Raw genomic sequence first — 11,871 nt, forward strand, 5'->3', positions numbered from 1 at the left:
CATTATTTACTGCATGATGTAGTCAACCTTTCATGATTTTCTTCTAAAATTTTAGATTGTGTTTATCATTATTTAAGAGGTGATCACATCTATAAAAGACTGTTCCACCGTCTCTCTGTATATATACATTTGCAGGGCTGATTTATCAAATCATCAGAAATGTTTGCACACTAAAGACATAAACGCCACTTAAATATATTCTCCCGGGAATTGCGTGATCAAGTGAACTTTTGTTCTATATTTCCTTTAATTACAACTGAAGGAGCTTTTGCACACAATATTAAATTGCATATCTAAAAGCACTTACAAAAACTTGTACCTTAAACGTACAGGCATATCAAAGATACGACAAATGATAAGGAACACATTATACACAACCTGCAAACATATGTGATTTTGTAACATGATACTGGAGGAAACCAATGCTTCCGTTTTCAAATTTATTCTACAATTTGATTTAATCACTTTTTTCCAACCTGGCTTATATTTGTGGTCATCATATGACATATTTTAAAGAAAATATTTTTGGTTGTGTTTAAAGAAGTAGCAGTGTGTTTATATGCTAGCCAGTATGTGACATTGAAAATCTAAAACGCATGCTTACTCAACTTCTGTTTTCCCTAGGCTAGATTGTTTTATAAGAATGCAATAGTCTACAGATAGCTTTTAAGATTAACAAAAGGTAGGACTCCAGAAAAGTTAATAAAAAACAGCTCGATCCTGATGAGTTTGGCCGATATTCACAGAAATCAGGAATAATAAGTCTATCTATAAGTATTCTTTCACAATAAATCTATAATGGAATTCAAATGAAACACACCATTATGAGAGAATAATTCTCATACAGCAGAGAGCTATAATACATTTGAAGGTAATGTTAACATATTTATTAATTTAATCAATAAATGTGTATTTTATAGATTTAATTTTCTGGAACTATAACATGGTAGTGTCTTTATTAGCTACTGAAAAAAAATGTGTTATGCTTTGGGTACTTTACAAGGCATCCACTTCTCAGTAAACTAGGGTTTAGGCATTAAAAGAAATGCTTCTAAAAATTAATTGTAAGTGAAAATAGGTCACTTTGAGGATAAAAACCATTTAACTCTAAATTTAACAAAAATAAACATTCTGAGAAAATTACAAATTATGTTTGAGAAATAGCAGTGAATATGGAAAAAAAATTTATAAGATTTCTTAATTTATTAGATTGCAAGTAATTTCTCCATGTCAGAATTTTTCTGGCTGAGAAATAAACATTTAAAAAATCAACACAACTTTTGTTTTATGATAAAATACCTACTAATCCACTCAGGTTATTAAAAATATATTAGTTATGTGTTTTAATTTCGAGGGAAAAGAAATTGGCGAGAAAACCATAACTGGGTTTATTTCAATAATTAGAGCATCAACTAGTTATTCACGATTTGTTACTTTGAATACAAAATTGAGAAATATCTCAGAACTGTTTCCATGAATAGTTTATTGCAAACATTAGGTATAAAATTATGGAGTCATACCTCTTAAAATTATTATATTTGGAACTGGATAAGTCCGCAAACGAGCAATTGGATATAACTATTCTTAATTATCAAATATGCCTTGAAATGATAGTAATAAAAGCCTTAAAATGTTATTGATGATGGTATCTGATAACAAGTGTAAAATGGTTGGAGTGGATATATGATATCACTAAGAAAAAAAAAAAAATAGCTGGCCTAGAACTTCCAGGTATATATTCAGTAGAAAGGCCATTAGTGTTCATGATTAAATTTCATCTTCCAAGCATTTTTTCTAGATTCTAGAATAGAATAAACGTTATTAAACTAGAGCCTTCTTTCAAGAATCAAGACCATGCATTAACAATCAACATTCAAGCATAATTACCTTTTTTTTAGTTTTTTGGTTTTGTTCTCCCTTTAGAATGTATGAATCATAAAACATTAAAATCATAAAACCGTATAGCAATGCATGGAAAAGGGATGATAATTACATTCCTAAATGTCTAAAAGAAATCATTCTAAAAGTAGTTGCTAAATTAAAACACCAATGATGCCACGTCACCTAATTAACTCTGGTAAACTGAATATAGTTCATAAAATATGTTAGAAATGAATAGTCTCATATTTTTTTAGCTTCTCCATTTTGAAAGTTGTCACATGAGAATATTTTGGCATTGGTTTCAATTAAAATGACTGAGATCATCAGGTTAATAACATAAATCTGCTAAAAAAAATCAAACTTTCCTTTTACTACATGACACTAAGAAGTCCAGGCAGAGCAATTATTTTTGTAAAAGTGACAATTCTCCCAGAACTACATTAAAGCCAAGGTAAACATAACGTAAATAGGAGCTCAGATGCCTTAAGGAGTATATATATATATATATATATATATATATATATATATATATATATATATATTATGTATATTATATATACATATACATGTATATATATATATATATATATATATATATATATATATATATATATATACACAATATCAAACAAAAGAAATATTATTTAAACTCATTAGACATGATGACACTATAGACTAAGAATATTTGGCACTAATAGTTAATAATAAAAAGTTGAGTCAAGTTGACGTCTAGCTTAGAAAGAGAACTTTATCCAAAAAGACAAAAGAAAAAAAAATCAAGTGTATTAATAAATAGTTCTTTTTCAGAATATACTTTTGTTATTATGGTGTTTGTCTTTTTACAGCATCCTCATCTCACGTCATTTTATCTACGAGGACACTCACTATAAAGTAGATATTGTTTTCCCCATGTGGGAGATGAGGAAAATAAATGAAAAGTGATCAAGAAACCTCCTAGGATCGCATTAATGAGGTAAAGCTAGAACTGAATTGGGGAAGGGGTCCCAGATCTATCTCACTGTACTTTTCACAATAACCCACTACCAGAAGGTAAAGAGAGAAATTTTAACAATCTTAGAAGACTACCTCAGCGACCATAAGTCATAATCATATCCAAATACCTCTGTGATATTTTTAAAGAAAAGATAAATTTGAGCTAAACTTGCACAGATCAGTGTTACATTCCTGTTTGTATCTGAACTTTTATAACTAATATCCAATTTTCTAAACTGCCAAATTTTTTTATGCTTATTCTAGTCAGTAACTGATCATTTCAGAGGTAATATGAAAAAAAAAAAGAAAATAACAGCAAATATAGGAAACTGAAGCCTCAGTTGATAACAAAGCATCAAAGTTTTGAAGTCCCACCTTTGAGTTATTTTCACTTGTTGAAAGGAACACACAAAGGCACTCTTCTGGATATAAATTCCATTTTATATCAAGAACACACAAATCTAGGGCTAAGGCTAATTGTAGGTATGCATGTGTGAAAATAATACACACGCGTGTGCATGTGTGCAAACACATTGACACTTTTAGAATCCTAATTGTTTCTTCCAACTTAAGTTTGAGTTACTCAACTGCAATATGCCAATCTTTTTTGCATAAAGAAAATCAAGATATACACTATTTCCTAAAAATGTACAATGCCATGTCAATATTGAGTTTACTGAAAAAAAATATCTCATGAGAGGCTGGAATCACATGTTATCTGATTAAGTGATAAGTGAAATCAGTCATATGGTATCATGTCTGTTTCATTTGGAAAACATTATTAAAGCAATGTACATTTAAAATAAATACCTTGTCTACCTACCCCAAAATGGATACACACACACACACACACACACACACACACACACACACGCACACACACTGAGCACATTCTCTACAATATTCACTACAATAAAACTCGACTGTAAAATGCAAAAGAATTGAGGAATCAGATTTCATTGATTAATTACTTTCTGCAGTGGAGTAAAAATTACCTCTTGCATCAATCTATGAAAAGCACTAAAACTTTGCAGTTTTATGACCCACAGTTGCTATTATCGTTCATATTTCCTCAAGATGTTATCAGTGAGCCTCACAAGCAGAAAAAATTATTCATCAGGGAACATGTCAATAAATATAAGTACCAAAAATATTTCCAGAGAAAATCTTAAAAGCATACAATTTGTTAAGAGAAGAGAAAGTGCTAGAAATAAAATGAATACTTTTAGGACTGTAGTTATTAACATTTTTTTGCTTCACTGTGTGGGGACCCCAGACTCCTTCAACACAGAAGCACACATAATAAAACACTATCAATAATAATAAAACTTATTAAGAATCAATGTTTATTTTGTTATTTTAATTGGGTTTTTTTGGTAGTTGTTAAATCTGATAGTGGAAGCAGCCTACTGGCTGCGAACTGCACACCTACAAAACTTGGAATTTAAAAAAACCTTTATTTCTGGGAGAATTACCATTATTTCCTAAATTTGTTCCGATTTTATTTTCCAGTTTCCAACTGGTTCCTAAGCCCAAAGATGTCAATCCTGGGGTCATCCACAAAATTGCCTCAGGGCAAACTCTTCTCCTCTTTGACAACCCAGCCAACCCCCCACTCCAAGGATTTTTCTTTCTAATTGAAAAAAATAACCTAAACTAGCCATTCCTATGAAGCAGTCAGAATTGCATTGCTAGCTCACCATGCGTTACTACTTCACCCAGTGTCCTTCATATATTAAGGTCTGTGACCTTAACAACAAGCATTGTTTTAAGGCATTATTGCAAATACTATCTTACATATTTCATTGGGGTTATGCATCCCTCCACCTAACTCCCTACCCTCCCATATCTTCCCCTCACCCTGGCCCAGCTTATGATTTTTGTAACACTGGTAAACATTTAAATGAATGCAAGTTGAACATTTCGGTGAATGCCTGTTAAACATGGACATGGAGTTAAAACAGTTCCCGAATGTGAATATTAAGAAGTTATGCATCATAGCAGAACCATCTGAAAATGCCCATATTCCATTGCTCGAAACTGGGGGAAATTATCACCGGATGTGTCAAACACAGGTTATACGACTGTCAATAAAATGTAGACATTCAATCCTTACCTGCTTAACTGCATGATGACAAACAAATCTACATAGCACGCCAAGGATCAAATCCCCAATGTCTGAATCATCTGCCTTGGAGGCTGCTTGACAGTTTTATACCCTGGTGCTTTCTTCTTTGCTTACATACGCTTGACTGGCTAGAATATTTGTGAGCAAAAGTAGGGTTATTAGCAACCTGAGTCACCTCTGCCTCTTTTCAAGCCTCCGGTTGGCTCACACAGCTGGAAACAGGCATCTCATCTACGGAGGGAGAGCCTCCCCTGCCTTTCCCAGCCGGGTTCCCACCAGAAGGAGGTCCCTGCGCTAAAGGGCTGATCGCATTCAAGACCTGGTGCAAAGTAAAAGGCTCTCTGCTTCAACTCTTGGAGACTAGAACAGCCAGCAGAGCCTTAGCCTCTGAGCCACTGCTTGGCTGCAGAACCAGCAGTAAGCAGCAGCCAGCAAGCACCAGCCCCTCGGGTGGACGCCAGGGGAGAGCGCTCTGTCTCGGGTCCTCCGACCTCCCCCCGCCCCCACCTCCAGAAAAAGGGAGGGAGGGGCACTAACACGAGAAGCCCGATGGAAAGTGGGTGGCAGAGAAGTTCAACGGCTCACAGCCCTTCCTCGTTGGTTTGAACTTCAACCTTATACTCCAAGCCCCAGCTCCAAGTTGATACCTAACTCTTTGCCAGACCCCACCGCCCTCCAAATTCCTGGGACTTGGAGAAGGAAGGGAGGGAGGGAGGGAGGGTCAGCGATACTTTCATCCAGATCCGGAGAAGTCAGTTAGCAATCCTAAACCCGAGTAAGCAGTCGGATGAAAACGGCGGCGATAAGGCTTTTATAAAGCAGACATGCTGAAGGGGCCTCCCCGATGAGTCTTAGTTATAGCTCATTACAAATAATTAATTAATTAATACAAACGGAGAAGGGCCTTTGACAGGAGATTCCCCAGCGCCCAAGTGTGTCCTCTGGCTCCGGGGAAAGGTTTAGCGCAAGTTCCGACTGAGGAAGAATGGAAATGGGGGCACAGAGCAAGGCTGGAACCCCGTGGCGCGCCCCGCGCCCCTGGGCTGCAAATAACCACAGCGGTTCGCCGCAGGGGCTGAGCGCGGAGCCTGCGCCTGCGGGTCGGCGTGCAGGGCTCCGTCCCTACCCACGCGGGTCACTCCCACACCCAGCACCAAGCCTGGGGCCAGCCAGTCACCCGGGCACCTGGTCTTTCACGCTCCCTGCGCCCAGGTGGCTCAGGCGTTGCCGGGAGCTGCGGAGAATCTCCAGGCAGAATCAGTCGCCTGTTGATAGCCCTCTGGTTAAAGCGTCCTTCGCTGCGGGAGCCTCTCAGCGCCCCCTCCCCAAGCTTGAGAGTCAGGTTAGAATACAGCAAAACGCCACTTACCTAAATACCGTATGCCTGTTCCTTACTGGAGAAGACGAGCTGAAAAAGGAAAGATCTGACTGCACTGAAAGTTGTTCCCCCCACCCCTCCCTCCACCCCTGCGCAGCAGCAGCGAGTCCTTCAGAGAGGATGTCTGAATTTGGTGAATTACGCTAAGCCCTGGTTTCTCCAACTGAAGTCACGGAAGCTGAAGACACTTGTCAGGCAGGAAGACCAGACTGGGAAGGAAACCAGGTAGAAACTAGTGGTGGGTGAGAGATACCAAGCAGTGGAACCACACTCTCAGTCCGGTTGGCTTGGGGAGCCCAGAGGGGAAAGCCTCAGATCCCGAGACGAGGGGGATGGGACGATGCTGCAGCTGGAGTACTTTTATGTCTGGAAGCTCAAAAGGGCTTTTGAATTTTAAAAGCATGACTTGGATTGTCGCGTCAGCCATCAATGACCACGGGAATAGTTCTTTCCCAGAAAAAAAAAAAAAATATATATATATATATATATTTTAAAGGAGGAAAATAAAGACGGAAAGAAAAAAAGCTTGAACAATAGGTTCTCGCCTCCATCCATACCAATAAAGAGAAATGTTGCAGAAACCAGAAACTTGTTCTTCTTTTGGGGGGGAAGGGGGGAGGTGAATTCACAGAGGAAAAAAACCCAAAACCTCAGTAGGCATTAGAGATTACCAACACACTCAGATCTGGCATTTAATGAATGCTGGGTCCTTATCAATATGTGAAGTAAAAGCTAAGCTTTAAATCTTCTCAACACACCTATACTTACAGGTGAAGTGATAATTACAGCTGTCAGTTAAGCTCACAAAAAAATGTTCATAAAAGCAAAACACACTGACATATTAGAAATTGAGTCTAGGGGTTGAACAAGTGTGGGGTCAGGCAATTCCACTGTGCATATAAAGTCTGTCCCTAAATTTCAATTCATTAGGACCAAGATAAACACTGCCTTCTTCTGATAGCTCTGTTCTTCTGAAATGAAGACTCTCTGTCCAATTAACTGTCCACCAACTAAATTTGCAAGCTTGGAAATGCACTCCCAAATATGATGACTGAATTGAAATATAAAGCCCCCAAATAATGTGCTCCTGTGTGATTTGGGATGCTGTAAGAAAAAGAAAAAAAAAAAAGGTGCACTGAAAACTCACACTCCTTAACATACCGTGGTTTTTATAATGCTGAGTGACCTGCTAAACCCATAAAAACACATTTTACACAAGGCCTCCCCCAGTTATGTAACTGCTGGCAATGAACAAACACTGACCTGAACAACCTTCTGGTGGTCAGAGACTAGTAAACTTTCCCAGACCCTGCAATTAGCAGAAGGTCTGTTTTAAGCTCACTCCTAAACATAAAATTTGACCTTTCTTATGGTACCGGAATGTGTGCCAAGAAGCATTAATGGGGGGAGGGGAAGGATAGTTACTGTTCCCTATAACCTGTAACATAAATGAGGACAGAAATAAAGAATGTAAATGATGATTGGGTAATTCATTACCTGGGCTATGTCTGAGTAGCACAACTGCAACTCAGATACTAATTAAAGATGGTCACATAGATCTTTGAGTTCTGAAAGTCACAAAAATGTAAAAAAAAAAAAAAAATAGACTTTCTTTTAGCAAACGTAGCTTATTAAACATAACAGCAGCAATAAGTTTCTAATAACACATAAAAAGCATAACTTACCAGAGGAAATTTCAGGAAGCAAGATGACAGTGAGAAAAATACATCCAGAATTCAAACAGATATTCCATGATATCCCAAGTCAAGGCAAAGTGATGAGCTGCTGTGTGGTCGAACTTGGAAATAATCAGCGGCTCCTGGCGGCATGTAACCAAGTAAAAACCAGTTACACGGAAAGCCAAGAACCCCCAAGGAAGAGAAGCCAAATGTGGAAGAGGCGTCCTTTATTGGGGGGGGGGGGTGATGGTTGGGGAGGGTTCTAAGTGGTGATCCTTAGGCAAAGTGAAAATTTAGGGACTGTACACCCCCATACGGTGGGGAAAAAAAGAAGCCGTGTAACCCCAGAGAACTGGAGGTAGCATACAGATAAATCTGCAAAGAGAAGTGAAAGGATGTGTTGACGAGGGAGATGAAGAGAGAACTAGTGAGCAAGACGGGAGTCATCCTGACAGATATAGCAGCAAGAATGATTGAGGCTGCTGGGCAGGACCCAATGAGAATTCAAGAGGGCATTGCCTTGGAAAGGCTGCTCTGATCTTCCTACTCTCAGTTCTTTAAGAGTTACCTGCGTCGGGAATATCTCGATTAGGATTAATAGTATTACACCAGTGCATTTCACTAGGATTTCCCTTGAACCCTCTCACTCCCAGCAACTAAAGGAGGCGTGAAGGAAGCCTAGCACAGCCAACCCCCCTTCACCCCCCACCGAAACCATTGAGGTCACATTAGGATGACCAAATCACCAGCGATTTGCATGGGGGGGGGGGGGACCGACGGGCTGGACAGTTGCTAAGGCCGAGTTGTCAGGCGCTTTCAGGGTCGCTGCGCCAGAGGCTTAGGCAGGGCTACCCCGCACGGTGGTTAGAAGCGCAGCGGCCGCCGCGGGAGCTCTCCCGGGTCCTGATTTCCTGGCGAATCCTGCTGCCCGAGCCTCAAGGCAATTGACTTCCATCCGAAACCTCAGCTCCAAACGCCTGGCTTTCGAAGCTAGAGCTTCGGAGGTTCTGGGGACCGTCCCTGGGGGAGTAGGTGGCAAGCTGGAGGTTCCTGCGTCCCCTATGGTTCCTGCACAGTTACCGAGGGAGAATGTGCTAGAAACGGCTTTGCTGCAGAATGCATTCTTTTGCTATTTCCGTATCCCGATACGGCACAAACGATTGTCTGATCGATCGGGTAAGATTATCCCTTCCCCTCTTTCCTCTACACAACCCCATCTCTTCTGCAAACCCAAATCCCAAACCCAAAATCCCATCCCGCTCCAAGCCCAAATCGTTCCCTCCCTTCCTCCCTCCCTCTCTCTTTAAAACCTACGTCCCGTAGGAAATTGCTCGTGTGACTGAGGGGTTGGTGATTCTCTTTGCGGATGATTTATATTTTGGCTGCGAAGTGAATCCCCCTCGCCACCCCCGGGGCCCTCCGTACGGAAGACCCCTCCCTCCCATGGGCTCACTCCCCCGAGCTAGGATCTGGATAAAGAGCGCTGTGGGAGTCTTTCACCCTCCTTTCTATCTTCCTCGGGACCCTGAAGCTTAAGCAATATCCGCCTCTCTCTCTCTTTTTTAGAAATAGGAGGGAAAGGTGGAGTGGAAATTGATTTCTTGCACTGACTGAGGCGGCGAATGAGAGAGGGAATAAACATTTGCCCTGGATAAAAATGTTCTTGGTAAGTAATCTTATTTTCTGCGGTTGAAAAGGAAAGGCACTGCTTCTCACTGCCTCTTCCCCCACTCCATTCATGCATTTGCTCTCTGTATGTAAATCACGAGCTGGGTCAGTGAAAATGTTTCTTTTCCTCCTTCCTAGGAGAACAGGAGATTGTGAGGGTGAATTTGACGTAGAGGAGTTTAATGAGGCAACGTGAAGGCTTCACATCCTCCATTTCCGACATTCAAAACCCAACAAGTAAAGCTGACTTCTGCTGGCTTGCTGAAGAGGTATTTAATTTCTTATGAATTTCCTTTCCTTTCTGAAAATAAAGAAAATAGTTTCCAGCAGTAACCCCTTGCCGATGCTTTCGGTATACCTTAGCCATGTTCTAAAACATACTATTTTTTTTCAGTTGCAGGAATGAGAATGCATTTTTTGTTGTTGTTTGCTAGTAAAGTTCATGCTACAGTAACCCCTCCCCCCCCCACTAACATATGCATCTTGGTTCCAATTCTTGGATAAGTTAGTAGCCGCCAGAAGAGTGACGTTCACGTTGTAATGAGACCTATACATTCGTGATGCCCTCTGGTTTCCACGAGTCTGTAGCACCCCAGCCAGTACATGCTCCTCGTGTGAAGACTAGGTAGGTGTGCAAGTGGGAAGCAGCCAAACAGCTCTCAGTAATGCTTGCATCATGTGTCACCAAGTGCAGAATAACAAATCCTGCCAACTGTGTGCATTAGGTTTTCAAGTGTAAACGGACCATTCTGAATGTGAACACTGAAGGAGATTTGCTCTAGGAGAAATCGCTGCAGTTTTTGAGTTACAGAATGTATTTTACTGGTGAAATATTCATATTAATATTTTCCTCCACTGTTCTTAATCCTTCCACTGTGAACCTTTTATTTTTATGCCCAAATTTTAATAATAATAATAATAATAATAAAAGCTAATTGGCTCACACTTTATTCCTGATACAAAGAGGGTGGGCTAAATCTCACTGGAAATATCTGATACAAAAAATTCCATTGATAAGAATAGACTTCGTGTTAGATAATCAAGTTTCTAGAAATCACTAGTATAAAATCCCAGAAGAGAGACAGCGAAATGGCCTATTACAAGTCAGGCAAACTGCGCAAGTGCAAGTATCTATAGTCTTAGGTATTTCTATCAAAATTGGGGGGCAGGGGGGATTCAGTAAGTAGATATTTGTGTAATTTTTTTTTCTTTCTTTCTCTCCTTAGGCTGTATTCTAGCCCTAATGATGTCCTAGAGCAGAAGTTTTTCTTCACTCATCGCATTTTACCAAAAGGATGATTTCTGTGCATGTCTCTGTGTTTTACAGAGACTGACAAATGATGCTGGGGGGTCTGGGTGCCACATGAGGAAGATGAATATCCTGAATTATATCCATTACAAATACCACCTAACAGCTGTGACATATAGAGAAGCATACTTTTCATATAAGATATCAATGTGCCTCCTAAACCTACTGGTCTCATTTGCAATTCAAAGAAATACAACTGTTTGTTGAGGACTCAGCTTGACTGAAATCACATTTTTATTTTTTTAATGTGAAATAAATGTAAGGTTGCTGTTCTTTACAATATATGGAGAAAAAAGTACGGGAGAAAAAATAATAATTTTGTGACCCATAGTTCCTTATCTTGAACACAGTTCCTAGCACTTAAAGTTTACTAAACAATTAAAGTATTTGAGCATAACACTAAATCATGCGATTACACTTGAGCAACCTCAAAAGAGAGCCACAGGCTTTCTACCTCCTTGCTAGCCTTTACCTTAAATACAACTCTGGTTTGTACTTAGAACTTTCTCAGAAGTTATACATTTTAAGTGTATGTTGAGTACATCCTTTCCTGGATTATCTCAATGCACATTTGCAGTGGGTATTTGAGCACATTTTGCAGTATTTGTAATGTTATTGTTTGCTCTCCTAGCTCCTTCTTCTTTTAAGTGTAAAGGTACCATTCACTATATTTCTAACCTACTAGTCCACTAAAATTTCCAATCTAAGCAATGTTCAAGAATTATTGTATTAGAGAAATTGTGAAGCAATTGGCCCAAGAAGTAAAATTCCATATGCTTCTGATTTTTTTCACCATAAATCAATCTTATAGCAAAAATGGGTTATAAGTAAGTGA

The 11,871-nt window shown here is 39.4% G+C and overlaps 1 protein-coding gene and 1 long non-coding RNA gene across 7 annotated transcripts in view; one reads left to right on the top strand and one right to left on the bottom strand.

Annotated features, from left to right (window-relative positions):
* The window catches only part of BRINP3 (BMP/retinoic acid inducible neural specific 3), a 262,338-nt gene extending 253,572 nt beyond the window's left edge, over positions 1–8,766 (bottom strand). Inside the window, exons 1-2 of one of the 6 annotated variants that reach the window (XM_088799153.1) lie at positions 6,372–6,459; positions 4,991–5,130 (exon numbers count right to left, since the gene is read on the bottom strand). The gene's annotated coding sequence lies outside the window, so the exon portion shown is untranslated. Of the gene's footprint in view, positions 1–4,990; positions 5,488–6,371; positions 6,720–8,065 lie in introns of those variants that run through there. The other 5 variants (XM_088799152.1, XM_019744446.3, XM_074317040.2 and 2 more) reach the window with 5 other exon arrangements.
* Positions 8,767–8,847: 81 nt separating this feature from the next.
* Positions 8,848–11,246, top strand: LOC109451651 (uncharacterized). Its single transcript, XR_002138009.3, has 4 exons — positions 8,848–9,235; positions 9,626–9,725; positions 9,866–9,996; positions 10,954–11,246. It is a non-coding gene; the product is annotated as an uncharacterized LOC109451651 (long non-coding RNA).
* Positions 11,247–11,871: the final 625 nt, after the last annotated feature.

Source organism: Rhinolophus sinicus, chromosome 6 (assembly GCF_057876585.1).
Source record: "Rhinolophus sinicus isolate RSI-liver-muscle chromosome 6, RSI-T2T, whole genome shotgun sequence".
NCBI classification, from domain to species: domain Eukaryota; kingdom Metazoa; phylum Chordata; class Mammalia; order Chiroptera; family Rhinolophidae; genus Rhinolophus; species Rhinolophus sinicus.